The sequence below is a fragment of the Oryctolagus cuniculus genome, chromosome 16, assembly GCF_051225735.1.
Source record: "Oryctolagus cuniculus isolate XC-2025 breed Fujian yellow rabbit chromosome 16, ASM5122573v1, whole genome shotgun sequence".
Classification (NCBI taxonomy): Eukaryota; Metazoa; Chordata; class Mammalia; order Lagomorpha; family Leporidae; genus Oryctolagus; species Oryctolagus cuniculus.
In genome coordinates this window covers 80,514,997-80,532,996 of record NC_142882.1, presented here as the reverse complement: position 1 = coordinate 80,532,996, position 18,000 = coordinate 80,514,997, and the positions used below count along the sequence as shown (strand labels likewise).

General features: G+C 41.9%; 1 long non-coding RNA gene across 5 annotated transcripts in view; it reads right to left on the bottom strand.

Annotated features, from left to right (window-relative positions):
* Positions 1-18,000, bottom strand: part of LOC149121844 (uncharacterized) — a 243,571-nt gene that overhangs the window by 129,077 nt on the left and 96,494 nt on the right. For 2 of the 5 annotated variants that reach the window (XR_016223172.1, XR_016223171.1), the window contains one exon: positions 5,757-5,826. The exons of the other annotated variants lie outside the window; for them this stretch is intronic. This is a non-coding gene — a long non-coding RNA (uncharacterized LOC149121844). The remainder of the gene's footprint in view (positions 1-5,756; positions 5,827-18,000) is intronic. 5 annotated transcript variants of the gene reach the window in all.

The following is an 18,000-nucleotide window of genomic DNA, read 5'->3' as shown; positions in this document are numbered from 1 at the left end:
GACTTCTATATTTTCTGTTTACCATAATAAGCTTATTTTTCATTCAAATTCCAGGATTTCATATTGGGTCTGGAATATCACTGGGAACATGCTGAGTCCTCCCTCCCATGTGCTGTATCAGGCACAAGTGTAGGCACTGAGCAGACTGTGATTTAAAAAAAAGCCACCTACAATTTCATGGAGTTTATGTTTAAGAGAGACAGTGAGCAACTAAACAAAGAAGTGCACAGAATGCCACAGGGCGATAAACATACTGAGGATAAGAAGTGGGGAAATGCAACAAAGAGTCACTGAGCAAGAAGGGCAGAGCCATCTTATAAATGTGGGGGCTGGGAAGGTATTTTTTTAAAGATTTTTTATTTATTTATTTGAGAGGTAGAGTTACAGACAATGAGAGGAAGAGACAGAGAGAAAGATCTTCCTTCTGTTGGTTCACTCCCCAGCTGGCCGCAACAGCCAGAGCTGCACTGATCTGAAGCCAGGAGCCAGGTGCTTCCTCCTGGTCTCCCATGCAGGTGCAGGGGCCCAGGCACTTGAGCCATCTTCTGCTTTCCCAGGCCACAGCAGAGAGCTGGACTGGAAGAGGAGCAGCCGGGACTAGAACCGGTGCCCACATGGGCTGCCAGTGCTGCAGGCAGAGGATTAACCTACTGCGCCATGGCACCAGGCCCCCGGGGAGATATTTTTTAATGTTTGGTTATTTATTTTCCTCTACTTGAAAGGCAGAGAAAGAGAGAATATCTTCCATTTGCTGTGTCACTTCCCAAATGCCCACAACAGCCAGCACTGGGTCAGGCCAAAGCCAGGAGCCTGGAACTCCATCCAGGTCTCCCACGTGGGTGACAGGGCCCAAGCACTTGAACGATCATCTGCTGCCTCCCAGGACAGGTTGGCAGGAAGATGGATCAGAAGCAGAGTAGCCAAGTCTCAAATCAGCACTCTGATATGGGATGCAAGGAGCAGCTTAACCTGCTATGCCACAATACCTACCCCTGGAATAGACATTTTTGAGGAGGTCCCAGTATAAAAATAACAATGACCCCTCCTCACCCAAGCAAACTTTCTTGAACACATTTATTAATGAAAGAGTCATCTTCAGCTATTTTATCCTTCAAAGAAGGATGTTTGTCAAATACAATGACTTATCCTCAGAAGAGGTTCCGTAAGTCACCACTACCTAATTAACTCTCCTCCCCTGTTCACTCAGCAGCCCATTAATTAGAAAAAACCATCAGGTTGTTCCAATGAGCCACTGACAGTTGCTCATTGACAAACTCGTTGTTCATCAAAGATTTACCCAAGTACCAGGGACCACCTGATGGTGTATTTTACTTGCTTTCACCCCAAATGCTCTTCACCCACTGGGATATTATCTGCTGACATCTGACATCTGTTGTTCCTTTCCGAACACTAATCCCTGTGGTGTGTCCTTTGGGTGATCAAGCCCACTCTAAAGCTTGCTATAAAATATTCACGAAGATTTGGACTCTCCTATTTTGCCATTGACATTTTTACCCCTCCTTTGATTTCTGCTTGGTTTTATTTTTCCTTTGCTTTCCTTTCCATTATGGGACTTCTTTCTTCGGGTACAGCTTTTCCCTTCCTCTATGCATACCACACAGCCTTAGCCATGCGCTTTCAAACTTATAAAACTCACAGAGCTCAAACAAGTTACATTTTTTAGGAAAAAGTCCATGTACTAGCGTGATTTTATTAGAAAATAAAACTTTTTAAAAGGTCAAATCTATTTTCCTGGTAAAGACATGTTTTTCATATTTAGAGTCTATCAAAATTTATACTTCCGAGACCTGTCATAAACTCCTAGGTGTTAGGAACCCCTCCCTCATCACTGCTCTTTGAAGTTGGAACTTTAAACCAAGTATAATACAAAAATCACACTTACATATTTATATTTGTCCAATACCATTCATTCCAAGGCATAAAAAGAACCTTCAAACAAACTAAACTCTACAACCACTTTTTTTCCACAGGTAAATATTATGATGAATGAGTAGCAGCAAGGGTATGGTAATGTGCCAGATACACAGTAAAAGCTGTGTTCAAACTAAAATAGAAATGTCTCCATTAACTATTTCTATTATATTTCCCCCTTCTGTTACTTCCAACAGACCTCTTTTCCCATCTTCAAATTTTCTGCTCATTGACTAATTTTGATAGGAAAAGGAATCTCTCTTCAAATCACCTCAATGACAAAGCACTGAAACTGTTAACCAGTGTGTTATTCAGTATGAAAGCTACAACAGAATAGTTTCGTTGGGAAGTTCAGTTTGCCTGAAATTCTCATCTTTCCAGATGTTTTGGAAGTTTCCTTTATTCACCAAGCCAAAGAACTGGGATACATAATTGGCTTTGAAATTGGCAGGTAATTTCAACATGGTTTACAAGTATCAAAGTCTTTCCCCATGCTCATGTGTTCATAGCTTCTGAACCTCTGAAATTTTCAGAATAACTCCTATGAGAAAAGTCCTCAAAAGGGAACTTGTTCTTCATTTCTGATCCATTTTTTTAATCTGATAGAGCATGTAGTAAGACTCTTGTTAAGTCTTCAAAACCTCTGGTCTTATTATTAATAAATTAACCAGAAGCCATGTTCTATTTAATGAATCTCCCCAGAATGTCCTTAATAGACATTCATTAGCTTTACAATGTAAATACTGGGAGATTCAGGGATTCCATGAAAGGGAGGTAGGATGCACTGAGAAACAGGCCAGTTCACATCCCAGCTCCATTCATTTCCATCACAGGAAATGTGGGCAAGTAAATTTCTTTTGTAGGCCTCAGGTTTCCGCAGACATGGGGCAAAAGGACTTTTGACTCCATCTCCTGCTCTAAAATGATATTTTATGCATTTCTGGAAAGCTACGACTGGAAAGCAACAGGCAAAGTAATAGAGAAGAAATAAGTCACCCTATCTGTCTTTAGCTCCGTTTTCATCTGAAACTGGCCCATCGGGTCGTCTTGGTGCATAATCCTGTGGTGGAGATGAGAGGGTGGGAGAGTCTGCATGAGAGGGAGGAGGGAATCCAAATTACCCTCTTATCTGGAACCCACAGCTGGATAACAGCATTAACCCCTTTGTGAGGGCTCTCTCATCACCTCTAAAGGTTGCACCTCTTAACACCACTGCTGAGTTTCCAGCACATAAACTTTGAGGGACAACATTCATGCCACAGAAATTACCAAAGGAAGGGAATTTAGAGTACACAGCCTCTACTACACTTCACCAAGGAGTGCATGGACCAGAGGGAGAACAGTTAAGATTTTCCCAAGACCGAGCTCCAGCTCCTTACCCAGCAGGGTGCTTCCAGTTACAGGGAAAACACATTACATTTCTCTTCTAGCAGAGCAACAGCCACATAGCTCAGGGGAATCAATTCAGGTGGTCAGAGCGAGAGGTTTCCATGTGTGCACATGGCAAAGCCTGTTCAGGAAACACTTCCCAACCACCCACCCTGTGAGGAAGTGCTGCCTCCAGGTCTGTTGGAGCACTCCTCCATTCTAGCTTCCTCCTAATGTGGAAAACCTATGTTTCTGATTATTTTCCCAAACTTGGCGGGAACAGCAGTGAGTAACACATTGCAAAAGAGCCCTGTGCTGGGCAGCATGCAAGATGCAGCCCTTCAGACTCAGAATGGCAATGCCAGCAAAGGGTCGAAGCTTCTGGCTCCCTCCACAGCCTCTGCCCACCCCACTCCCCCACACACAAACTCCCCACCCCCTTTTCCACAGAGCAATGGTGTGGGGCCAACTCAGGAAAGGCCTTCCCATCTGCCCACCCCGCATGGGCCCTTCTAAGCTGCTGCCTCTCTTTGCAGCGTCTCCTAGCTTCATTCACACTGCAAATTTCATTCCATTAGCGTGTTGAAGCCTCCTCCCAGATTATTAATCAAGATGTGAAATAAGATAAAACTTAATCCCCTGTCCCTCAGCTATGAGTGCTCAAAGCCAGGCTCATTAAACATATCTGTCAACGATGGATTACACTAGCCTTAAGCTCCAAATTGATTGGGGGGGGGGGGGGGGATAGAAAGCATTTGGTTGCACAATATATTCAAGACAAAAAATTCCTTTTAAGGTGTGGCCAATTAAATCTGTGCAGAGACAACTATAGGTTATCCTCATATCATTCTATAGATTCTTTTCTCTACTTCTTCATAGCAGCTGAAGTGACGGGAAACAGATGCAGAGCCGGGAACGAATAATTCATGTACCATGTGTGTGAAAAGCTGAAAATCATTATGAATGGGAGTAGCGCAACATGCCATACTGGAAGCAAACCCAGTGAATTCCTGCATGGATTCAAACACTATTTCCTTGTGTCAAAAAAAAAAAAAAAAAAAATTGAACTCTGTTAAAGTGCTTAAAGTCACAATTCACTAAGGTTCTTATCTATCATCCTGTCATTAGCATCCTCACCACCATCCCCATCATGATCAACCTTGTATTGACCTTGGGCCTTTCAAGTTCAAAGCACAAAGCAGACACCCCAGGCGATGAATCACTTGAGGGGTCTGAGTTGGGGGAGTGCTTTCCCAGCGAATGCATTCCCAACCTGTCACTGGAGGATCCACTCAACAGGAGTGTTCCCGGCCCACAGTTTGATGTCATTCGTGGGCATTTTGTCACATTTCAAATATACATTTTCACCTACCCAACTGACAGCCCTATTTACAGAATCAAAGGAAAAAATCATTTTACTGATCTTTCAGCATTTAGAATGTCTCCTCTCCATTTGAGTGTCTCTGGGTGGTAGCCACGTTTTATACACATCTAAGAGGGGGAAAAATGAGGAAAATAAAATTAAATAAGGATATTAATTGTTTTCAGTGAGAAAGGGAGCAATAGGGGAAAAAGAATAAAATCTGAGGATACGTATAATAGGAAACAGATGTGGATGTGAAAGTGAGTCAACGTAACCAAAGCTCCAGACAGCTTTCAAAAACATGTTTCAATACATAAACATTTAGCAGCACAATAGTTAGGTCAAAACTGCCCAGTTTCAAAACTTCACCTGCATCCCTAAGTCTGCTTTTAATTCCCTGAGATTCAAAAGGACAAGGAGGGTTCCCTCTATTGGAGCTGTTTATTAGCAATTCTTTATTTATGATAGAAGATGAAACTAGGCCTATCTATTTCAGTTTTCTGTCCTGGTAGGTTTCCTATGCTGCCTCCCGTTCCCAGGCCCCCGTGCTGTTCTATTTGAATTTCCAATGCAGCAGAGGAAATGGCTTCTAAAATATTAAAATCCTGTTTTCATTGACTTTCTTTACGCTTGGTGACCACATTTCTATTCAGATCAGGTTGCACAGCTTTTAACATTTCCAAGTCTAAATTTAAAGTTAGAGCAACTTCATGGTACCCCGTAAGTAGACAGCTCTCCTAACAAGGGAAAAAGCCGACTGCAGATTTCAGAGGGGCCAGACCAATGGAGTCACTCTTAAAAGATTTTCATCCTTCTCCTTAGACAATTTGAAACTGTTTGCACCTACAACTACACTTTAATTTTTATTTTTTACTTTTTGAAAGGTAATGAGACACAGAAAAGACAGTCAGAGATCATCCATTCACCTGTTTACTCCCCAAATGCATGCATCAACCAGGGTTGGGCCAGGACAAAGCCAGAAGCCCGGTCTCCCACATGGGTGTCAGGAATCCAACCATTTGAACCATCACCTACTGCCTCCCAGAGTCTGCATTAGCAGGAAGCTGGGATCCGAATGGGAGCCAGGATTTACCTCTAGGCACTCTGGTATGGAAAATGGGCATCCCAAGCAGTGTCTTAACTACCGCTCCAAATGCTGGCCCCTGCAAATACATTTTAAAACTGAGGTTTGTTTGTAGCAAAACACCAGATTGATAAAGTCTCCAAGAAAGAAACTTGCCCAGCTTCATATGGCGTGAAAAATAAAATCTCACCACATTCCCAGCCCTCACATCGTAATTTTTCTCCTGACCCTCAATCTTGGTTTTCCTAAGTATGGCTCTACACAAGGATGCTTTTTTATTGTTCTAATACAAGCTTTGTATCTCTCCTTCCCTGAAGTGCAAGCAATACAGCCTAGAAAAAACTGAAGCTGGCCATTTCATTCTCTTTGAAAGAACCACTTTCTAAAACTCCAGCTCAGTCCCTGAAGAAAAATCCTCTGAGAAGTTGCCCCCCAGGGATCATGCTCGCTCTTCCCTAAGTAACAATCCTCACTGTCTTGTTATAATTATAATTATTACACCTCTACAGAGTTTTACAGTTCATAGAGCATTTTTATATCTTCATAAGAGACCTGTGACAGAAGGTGGGCAGGATTTGTTTTATCTGGATTATATAGGGGAAATTCACTCAGAGAAGTTACATGAATTGTCTAAGATCACAGAGGTAACGAGTAGAGAAGCCAGGGCTTCTACACCCAATCCTGTTTCCTTTCTCTGCATTGTGCGTGTTTCTATAGCTCCCTTTCCTGAATGCACAGTCCTTCTCTGAAGGCTGTATTGCTCTGATGCCTCTCTTTTATCCCCAGTCCCAGTGGGCCAAAAAGGTTTTGGGAATTCATTCAGACCATGGTCACACATGTGCAGAGGTGGGCTTCCTCCCAACTCACTTCACTTGGACCTGAAGCTGGTCTGCACCATGTCACAGATGGTTTTCAACGGAGCATCTCCTTTCTAGGCATGAAGTTCTGATGAAACAGTAAATAAGACCACCCTTAGCCAGCCACTGAGGACCTGACAGTCTAGATTATGCATCCAATTACAGCTAAATGCAGTGTGTCCTGCAACAAAGGACACACAGGTTGCTGAGCGGAAAGCTTCCAGGAGGGCCTCCCCAGGATGGGGCCATCTAAACGAAGACCTGAAAAATGAGGAGGCAAGTGCAGGTGGGGGAGAGCCTGTTCCAGAGGGTGGTGAGTGCACAAGGCACCACGGAAGAGGACACCCAGAGATGGTGAAGATGGCAAATGTTATGTGTATCTAGTCACAGCTAAAAATGAAATATATAGAGTATATCTCTGCTTCAGCATGGATAAATGGCTAAGATCAGTCACGTTTGACGCAAATCCCAGGACACCATTTCTGTACCAATGGTCACTGGAAATGCAACCTCTGGCCATGGGAAGCTGTAGCCTCACTACCGGTCAACTCGAATAAGGGGCAGTCCCAAGTCAAAGGAGTGTCAGGTGTGGTTTCCCCACCTTCTGTCTCCTGTAGAGTTTACTCCCCACAGTCCTTCTCAGGATAAGAAAACTTCCAGATGGGACGAGCAAAGGGAAGGGAGAGTATCCAAGTGTGGTGAACTGAAATGGTGCCAACAGAAAAACCCTGTGCTTGAAAATGTTATCCTAAGAAATGTATTAATTATACATAAGAAATGTATAATTTCTTATAAGGTGAGCCTTATAGCTCACCTATTCCTAGGGTTTTGTACTTTATAATACACTTTTGTTTTTAAGGAAGTTCATTCCGAACCTCTCCATTGGGGATAGAAGAGGGGGGCGGGATATTGTCCATTCAAGTGACGGCAGCCACTGGGCCTGCTGTGGGTGTCGCTCCTTTCCAGCACAGGGTCAGATTCCACGAGGCCAGCACCGTGCCCAGAGTACCTGCAGAACTGCCGGCACTGGGACGTTCAGAAGTTGGACACACGGTGAAGAAAGTGTTAGCAACAAGAGGAAAGGGTTACCCCAAAGCCACCACATCTGTTCTGCACACCCAGGTCCCTCCTTTCTTACCTTGTCCCATTGACTCGTCGCAGAACACTGGACTCCTCATAGGCCAATAAGCACCCATAAGGAACCACAAGTGTTCTGCAGTAGACCACATCTGAGAGAGCAAAGGGGAGCAACACTAAAAACCCACCTAAGAGTCTTTTTCATTTTTTTAATCCACAGCCTCAAATAGTTATTTATTCCTCTGTCTACAGAAACACTATAGCCTTGCACCAATGTTACTCCACTCCTCTCACACCCTAGACTCTGGGAATCACCATTCTGCTCTCAAGTCTATGAGCCTGACTGTTTTAGATTCCACCTGTAAGTGAGAACATGAAGTACTTGTCTTCCTGGGCTTGACCTACTGACCTCGTATAATGTCCTTGGCACCTTTGTTCACCCATGTTGCTTCAGATGACAGAATTTTCCTCTTTTTTAAAGCTGAGCTGTATTCCATAGTGTATATGCTATCATGTTTTTTATTTTTTATTACTTTTTGAGAGGAATATGGTTTTATTATTTTTTAATATGTAGGTTCTAAAAGTTTTTACTTGGAAATTTTCACAAGTAGGAAAAACAAAAACAATAAAGAACACCAGCATGAAGACAGGTGGTCACATGGCCCAACCACCAGTGTCAGCCCCACCCCCATCCTATTGAAATTCACTGCTCCTACTTCCTTGCCTGCCCCTCCCCACAAAGTTTTAAAAGGACCTGTTCCAGAGCAGGCGCTGCGGCTCACTAGGCTAATCCTCCGCCTTGCAGCGCCGGCACACCGGGTTCTAGTCCCGGTCGGGGCGCCGGATTCTGTCCCGGTTGCCCCTCTTCCAGGCCAGCTCTCTGCTGTGGCCAGGGAGTGCAGTGGAGGATGGCCCAAGTCCTTGGGCCCTGCACCCCATGGGAGACCAGGATAGGTACCTGGCTCCTGCCATTGGATCAGTGCGGCGCGGCGGCCATTGGAGGGTGAACCAACGGCAAAGGAAGACCTTTCTCTCTGTCTCTCTCTCACTGTCCACTCTGCCTTTCAAAAAATAAATAAATAAATAAATAAATAAATGGACCTGTTCCAGAATATGTGGCTCTCTTTTTCTCCATCTCCTGATCTCTGTCTCTCTCTCTTTGAATCTCTCTCTTATTCTCTTATTCTCTCTTTCTCTCTTTCTCTCTCTCTTATGTTCTTTTCCTTCTTCGCCCCTTCCCTTTGGTCTGTTGGGTTTCCCCCAATAAATCCTTTCCCTTAAAAAAAAAAAAAAGAACACCAGCATGAATATATATTACATACTTCAGTTGTGGCTCTATTAAATGTATATTAATATAATACTTCCATACAGGGTCTCATCTTATATTGTGTTAAAAATGAATATACAGGGAAATAGGAGAAAACTATAGAATCCTGGACTCTGTGGACTCAGTGAAGGGGCCCCAATACATGTTATCATTTTTTAAATCCATTCACCTGTTTATGAACATCTAGGTTGATTCCATATCTTGGTTATGTGACTAATACTGCAACAAACATTGGAGTGCAGATATCTCTTTGACTACATATCCTTTAGATATATAGTCAGAAGTGTGATGGCTGAATCATATGATAATCATATTATTAATTTTTTGAGGAACCTCCATACAGTTTTCCATAATGGCTGCCCTAATTTACATTCCCACCAACAACATACAAGGGTACACTTTCTCCACATTCACCCCCACATTTATCTTTAACTTTCTGATTAACAGTCATCCCGACAGGCATAAGATGATGTCTCATGGTTTTAATCTGCATTTTCCTAATGATTAGTGATATTGAGTATTTTTTTTTTGTAAATCTGTTGGCCCTTTGTATGTCTTCTTTCTTCTTTTTTTTTTTAAGATGTATTTAATTATTTGAAGTCAGAGTTACAGAGAGTGCAAAGAAGAGGCAGAAGAAGAGAGTGAGCAAGGTTTTCTATCCACTGGTTTACTCCCCAAATGGCTGCAACTGACAGGGCTGGGTCAGGCCAAAGCCAGGAGTCAGGAGCTTCATCCAGATCTCCCACGTGGGTGTAGGGACCCAAGTTCTTGGGCCATATTCTGCTGCTTTCCCAGGTGCATTAGCAGGGAGCTGGACTGGAAATAGAGCAGCTGGGGCTCAAATGGGCACCCACATGGGATGCCAGTGCTGCAGGAGATGGCTCTGCCCCCTACGCCGCAGCACCAGCCCCTTCTGTCTACTTTTGAAAAATGCCTATTTGGATCTCGTACACACTTTAAATCAGATTATTTGTTTACCCAATATTGAGTTGTTTCATTTCCTTATATATTTTGGATATTAGCTTCTTATCAATTTTATGGTTTGAACATATTTTCTTCCAATCTTTGTTTGCCTCCTCACTCTGCTACTTGTTTCCTTCTGCTATGTGGAAGCTTTTTAGTTTTTTTTTTTTTTTAACTTTTATTTAATGAATATAAATTTCCAAAGTACGACTTATGGATTACAATGGCTTCCCCCCCATACCGTCTCTCCCACCCACAACCCTCCCCTTTCCCACTCCCTCTCCCCTTCCATTCACATCAAGATTCATTTTCGATTATCTTAATATACAGAAGATCAGCTTAGTATACATTAAGGAAGCTTTTTAGTTTGATATAATCCTATTTGTCTATCTTTTGGTTTTGTCACATGAGCTTTTGGGGTCACACCTAAAAATGTACTGCCCAAATGAGTGTCATGTAGTTTCCCCCCTATGTTTCTTCTAGCTTTATAGTTTCAGAACTTGGTTTAGGTCTCTGATATATTTTGAGTTGGTCTGTGCATATGGTATGCACCATGCAACATTCTTCTGCATGCAGATATCCAGTTTCCCCAACACCCTTCATTGAAAAGACTGTCCTCTCCCCATTGTGCTTTGGTAGCTTTATCAAATGCATGGGTTAATTTCAGGGCTTTCTATTCTGTTCTGCTGGTCAGTGGCTTTATTTTTTATCAGTACCATGCTGTTTTAATTACCAGAGTTTTATAATACAGTTCGAAGCCAGGCTATGTGATGTCTCCAACTTTGTCTTTGTTTATGATTGGTTGGTTTATTTAGGGTTCCTTTTTCTTTCATTTGAAACTTAAAATTGCTTTGATGATTTCTGTAAAAAAAATGACAATGTAATTTTGATAGGGATCACACGGAATATATAGGTTGTTTTGAATAAAATGGACATTTTAACATTAATATTAACATTCCAATCCACGGTCTTAGAGTATCTTTCCATTTATTTTTGTCTTCTTCAATTTCTTTTATCACAGTTTTACAGTTTGCATTGTACAGAACTTTTACCTCCTTGGTTAAATTTATTCCAAGATTTTTTTAAGCTATTGTAAATGGAATTGTTTTCTTGATTTCTCTTTTGGATAATTCGTTGTTAGTGTGCAGAAGCACTACTGATTTTTCTGCTGGTTTTTGAAACCTGAAAATATACTGTTGTTCTTTTATTAGTTCCAACCAACTTTTTGATGGAATCCTTAGGATTTTCCATAAATAAAATCATGTCATCAGCAAACAGCAACAATTTCATTTCTTCCTTCTCTGTTTGGATGCCTTTAATTTCTTTCACCTGCCTAATTTCTCTAGCAAGGACTCCAGTAATATATTGAACAGAATTGATAAGAGCGGACATTGTAGTCTTATTCCTGATCTTAAAGAAAAAGTTTTCAATTTTTCACCGTTGAGTATGATGTCAGCTGTGAGCTTGTCATATATGGCCTTTATTATGCTGAGGTGCTTTCCTTCTATAACTAGTTTATTGAGAGGTTTTATTAAGCTAAAGTGCTGAAATCTGTCAAATTCTTTTTCTGCATCTACTGAAATGATCATACAACTCTGGACTTCATTCTGTTAACCACACTATAGATTTGTGTATGTTGAGCCATCTTTGCATGCCTAAGATAAATCCCATTTGATCATGGAGAATGATTTTTCTAATGCAGTACTTACTTCAGCTTGCCTGTAGTATGTTGAGGATTAACCAAGATTCTCAAAAATTCTACACCAATATTTATCTCAGGAGGCCAGCACTGTGGTGTAGCGAGTAAAGCTGCTGCAACCTATGGTGCCAGCATCCATATGGGCACCAGTTCAAGTCCCGGCTGCTCCACTTCTGATCCAGCTCTCTGCTATGGCCTAGGAAAGCAGTGGAGGATGGCCCAAGTCCTTAGGCCCAGGCACCTGGCTTCTGGTTTTTGGATCAGTGCAGCTCTGGCCATTAAGGCCATCTGGGGAGTGAACCAGCAGATGGAGTATCCCCCCCGCTCTGCCTCTGCTTTTCTACCTCTCTGTAATTCTGCCTTTCAAATAAATAAATAAATATTTTTAAAAATTTATCTCAGAAAGAAAAATTAGAGTAGTTGTAATTATGTAACTATCATATTTATTCCAATAAATACATCTAAATCTTTCAAAGAGTCCCCAAGTGTCTCAAGATAACAATCCAATCATCCTAGCACAGTACCTACACTGCTCTAGCAAAAAACTCAAAATACTGTCATTCATTGTAGCCAGATGTTTCTTTTTCACCTAAAATTCTAGAAGGATGATGGCAGGCCACATCCTTGGTCCTATCTCACAAGCCATAACTAGTCTCAAAACTAGGCTGGGGGCTGGCGCCGCGGCTCACTAGGCTAATCCTCCGCCTAGCGGCGCTGGCACACCGGGTTCTAGTCCCGGTTGGGGCGCCGGATTCTGTCCCGGTTGCCCCTCTTCCAGGCCAGCTCTCTGCTGTGGCCAGGGAGTGCAGTGGAGGATGGCCCAGGTGCTTGGGCCCTGCACCCTATGGGAGACCAGGAAAAGCACCTGGCTCCTGGCTCCTGCCATCGGATCAGCGCGGTGCACCGGCTGCAGCGGCGGCCATTGGAGGGTGAACCAACGGCAAAGGAAGAACTTTCTCTCTGTCTCTCTCTCTCTCTCACTGTCCACTCTGCCTGTCAAAAAAAAAAAAAAAAAAACTAGGCTGGGAAATGTAGTGCCTAACAAGATGTCCATCACTCCCCTCAAACTTGGAGATTGTTTCAAAATGAAGGTGGAGAAAGAACAGGTGTTAGGAGACAATTCAGAGTCCGTGTTTTCTCCTGCTTCTGTGTCTTTGCGCATTGCTGCTTCCCTTGTCCAGAATGCCCATGGCGCTCTGCCCCTACACATCTAGGACTCAATTCCAGCATCGCCTTCTCTGCTGACACGAGCCCTTGCTCTGCACGCTCAGTGTGTCTGTGGTTTCTCCTCTGGCCCACCACTAATCTCACTGTTTCTGTCAATGTCTATATATTTGGTGTCTTTCCTACCAGATCATGAGTTCACAAGAACAAGGACTGTGTATTTTATTTTTACATTCACCAAGCCCAGGTTAGTTCATGGTTTCTAGTGAGCACTCCATAGTGATTGTGGAATAAAGAAATGAAACATGGCAGGTGCAGAAATTATCTAGAAATCCTAATCAGAGCTCTGTTTCTGAATTGGAAATTATTGATAATCTACAAATGATCTATATTATTTCTTAAAAGTAATCATTTTCATTTTTAACAGTCTCAATATGACTACGGTTTCTAGTCTTATCCACATTCCAGATTAATTCTGATGCTTTTGGAAAAGCAGATGTTTACTTTTCAAAAATGTTACTAAAAAAACACAGGTTGCGAAGTATGAGTGCTAGATCGGTGAGGAAAATGGTGACTAGAAATTTGAAATTTGAAACACGTTTGCCATAAAAAACATCTTTTACATGGTAGTTGGACATCTGAACAGTCCACACACACACAAAAACCCGCTATTCAGTTTTAATGGCATGACTCAATTCGTGATCTCATGTTACTAGAAGCACCTATCCTATGCAGAACGAGGGCCGTTTTCTGCAAAACGCAGGCTCTGATTTTGCCCCTACTCAATTTTATCCTTCAAAATAAGTTTGAGGATATCTTGTCTCTTGGGTTCTTACAGAACTAGGTCCCAAAAAAACATTTTACTGCAAGTGGTATTTGCAGAGTGTAGGAACATAGGTAAAAGTGATACAGGGAAGAAATAGGAGATATTAAACCATCACAGAATAATAATCTAAAGCTTAATCCCACAGGGAAATTCTAGAAATGAGTAAAAAAACATATGCTTCTAAATAATACCATCCAGGGAGCAAGGGCATTGGGGTACTTATGTTTCAACTCCTGACAGTCGTCAGAGGAATGGCTTTTTGGCAGGGGGTACAGAGATACAGATACCAACAGTTGGAAGTCATCAGCATATACTAAGAGGTTTGGGGGACATGTCAAGCACTGAGGATTAGGAAAGAAAATAGTGCCTCCTATTATATAGTTAGGACATTAAAGACAAAGAGAAGTGACCCCATCCCATCAAAAGAGAAATTCCCAGAGGCATCTTCTGGGCCCACCATCCTACTGGATGTTTGTTGTTCTATGCCCAATCCCCCCCAACCTGCACTGCCCTCAAGTGGAGGTGAGGCAAGGGGATTAGCCCTTGTGAATTAGAAATAGGAAACTACTGTAAGTGTAAACTTTGGTTTAAAATGACAGCTAAATGACCAATGAGAAGTGAGTTCCTCCCTTAGTGACTTGTGAAAGTAGCTCCATTTCTGTGCTTTCTGGTGGCAGTTGACACCCTCCAGAAAGCTGAGACGCCGACTTATTAAAGGGTTTAAGCATTAGGGGACCACTTAGCTCCTGTCCTTTTGCAGCATCAGTAAAATCAATATCCACCGTCCAAACTGGGGTCTCCTGTTACATTGCAGTGCAGCATTCAGTGCAACAGAAGGGTGGACACCGATGTGTGCAGAACAGAGGTAATGCATATAACACATGCTGTAACAAGAAGACGTGGGGAAGGCAGATCCCCTCTGTGAGTAACCCAAGCCCCCCATGGTGCCTCAAATAAAGAGAGCCTCATCTGGTTTTGTCATGCCATCTGTCCCGCCTGGGTCTTTGGCTGTTGTTACTTCTTTCTATTTCACCAACAGGCCAGGACAGTTGTTCTATCGATAAATAAGCCAACAATTCAATAGGTTTTTTTTTTTTTCAACTATTAACTTCTCTGTAAACTGAACTAAGGAAGTACTGAGCACAGAAAGTGTTTCAGACATGAAGAAAACCACTTTCCCAAGGGAGAATATGGTAGGAGTAACAATGGCCTGGGAAGAGTTGGGAAATTCAGTCCTGATCAAAGGAAGCTTCTTCCCCAAGCACAACCCAAGGGTGTGTTCTCAACCAGAACAGGAAACTTACAGTAGGAGTAATAACTAAGTATTGAAATGTCTATGATATGGATGATGATGCAAGAAGTTCACATTAAATGAAACCTCAAATACTTGTTCAATAACAGCAATTTTTGATCTATCTTAGATTCACTTTTTTTCCTTAAAGAATTAAACACATTTGTACCAAAAAGTTTCCTTTTTAAAACAAGTAAAAACATATGGTTTCCTTCTCACATACAGAACACCTGTTCTTTGTGTATTTTCTTTTCATGCACTGCTTTTATATTCTGACACTATCTGGCTTTTTACTGATCCAAATGAAGAACTACCTTAGTAATTCACCAAGTTGCACAACCATCATCATAATATAATTTTAGAAACTGTTAGCAATCCCAATGAGATCCCTCATGTCCATTTAAAGTTAATTCCTATTCTCATCTCCACCCTCTGTGAACCACTAATTTTACTTCTGCTTCCATATATTTGCCTTTTCTGAACACTTCATGTCAATGGGAGTACACAGTACATGGTCTCTTGCATCTTGCTTCTTTCACTTAGCACAGTGTTTATGAGGTTCATCCATGTTATATCAGTACCTCATTCCTTTTTGTTGCTGGATAGTATTCCATTGCCTCAATATACCATTTTGTTTGATTCACTCACAATTGATAAACTTTGGTCTGTTTCCACCTTTTGAATGTTATGAACATACTGCTATGAGTACCCATACAGAGTCTTTATAAACAATACTACTGTGACAGTTACCAACAATGCATTACATAATTGAAATTGCTTGGAAAGTAGATTTTAAGTGTTCTCACTGCAACTAAGTATGTGAGCTTATATAGATGTTAATTAGTTTCATTTAGCCATTCTATAGTGTATATACACTTGAAACCATGATACTCCTTGCATACTGTAAATGTATAAAGTTTGTATTTGTCATTTAAAAATTAGATAAAAGAATAAAAAAGGAATATGAACATTCACATGCACGATTTCTTGCACAGTATGCTTTCATTTCTCTTCAACTCATTTAAAACAGACTATTAAGTACCTAATATATACAATTAAGAGAAAAACATCTTCTTGTTTAGACTTAGAACAAGTTTACAGTACCTTAAATAGCTCAAGGAAAATATTGCACTTCATAAATTTCTTCTAATACAGGATAACGTGAACATTACAGGAAAGTGGTGGACTAGGGAGAACCAGGATCTCTCTCCTCACCTAGACAACATTCACACTGGCAGAATCTGACTGACACATCTAGGTGGGAATCGGGAGTAAACTGAAGCCTTTGAACTTCCAGGAGAATGCATGGATAGTGCATGGGGAATAATTTTAGTCAATTACAGCTCCTAGCACAGCAGGAACTATCCCTCCGCTATGCCTAGCTCCACGGCAGGCACTGCACACCTGTCCCTACAGTGTCTTGCACGCAACTTGTGAAGATGGGGCGAACAAAATGCACCCTTGTGCTTTAGGAGTTTGTGCACTGATCACTAACTGCTGCTTCTGATCAAGAGGCAGGTGGCCACTGGCACTTAACCTCAACCTCCTTTTTTTTTTTTTTTTTTTTTTTTTGACAGGCAGAGTTAGACAGTGAGAGAGAGAGAGACAGAGAGAAAGGTCTTCCTTCCATTGGTTCACCCCCCAAATGGCCTCTACGGCCAGCGCTGCACTGATCCGAAGCCAGGAGCCAGGTGCTTCTCCTGGTCTCCCATGCGGGTGCAGGACCCAAGGACCTGGGCCATCCTCTACTGCACTCTTGGGCCACAGCAGAGAGCTGGACTGGAAGAGGAGCAACCGGGACAGAATCCAGCGCCCCAACCGGGACTAGAACCTGGTGTGCCGGCGCCGCAGGCGGAGGATTAGCCTAGTGAGCCGCGGCGCTGGCCACTTAACCTCCTTTCATTGCTGTAAACCCTCCCCCTGCAGCTGAAGCTACTGCCAGGGGACTTGAAGGATTAGCATCCCCTCTCCTCACCCTCATTTTTCTCTTTTTCCTCATTTTGGAACTGGAAATTAAAGACTAGAACATGCAAAAACATGTTTCTTCTGTATATGTATACAGAAGAAAATAAAAATGACCATAAATGCCCAGAGAAAAGCACAAGTTCAGAAGAAACTTAAGATCTCAAGTTTACACCTCAGAGAGTTTTGCCCTAGAGACAGCCTCCAACATGGCAAAAACAGCAAGTTAATATGATAACAAAAAAAAGCCAATAAACTCTGGAGTAAAGGGAAAACTTCACTTTGAGTGTTACTATATTATTAAATTCAAATGTCCAGTTGTCAAAACCGAAAAGCCATAAGATACACAAAAAAATAAAAATAAAAAAAAAAAGAAAAGAAAAAAATTCAAAAGAAAAAAATGAATCAACAAACTATTTCTAAAAAAGACATGATGATACATCTATGAGACAAATACTTTTAAACAAATTGTCTTAAAAATGCTCAAAGGGCTGGCACCAAGGCTCACTTGGCTAATCCTTCGCCTACGGCGCCAGCACCCCGGGTTCTGGTCCTGGTTGCTCCTCCTCCAGTCCAGCTCTCTGCTGTGGCCTGGGAGAGCAGTGGAGGATGGACCAGGTCCTTGGGCCCTGCACCCACATGGGAGACCAGGAGGAAGCACCTGGCTCCTGGTTTTGGATTGGCACAGTGCAAAGGCCATGGCAGCCACTTGGGAGGTGAACCAACAGAAAAGGAAGACCTTTCTCTCTGTCTCTCTCTCTCTCACTGTCTAACTCCGCCTGTCAAAAAAAAAATGCTCAAAGAAATAAAGGAATATATGAATAAAGTCAAGAAAACTGTGAACAAAATACAAATATAGAGAAAAGCTAAAAAAGAAAGAAAAGAGAAATTATGGAGCTGAAAAGTACAATAACTGAAATGAAAATTTCACTATAGAAATTCAAAGGCAGAATTGGGTAGGTAGAAGGAAAAATCAGAGGAACAATGGAAATTGTCAAGCCTGAGCAACAGAACAAAATATGAATAAAAGTAAATAGTAAGGAATCTGTGATACACCATCAAGTGGACAAATCTATGTATGGTGAGG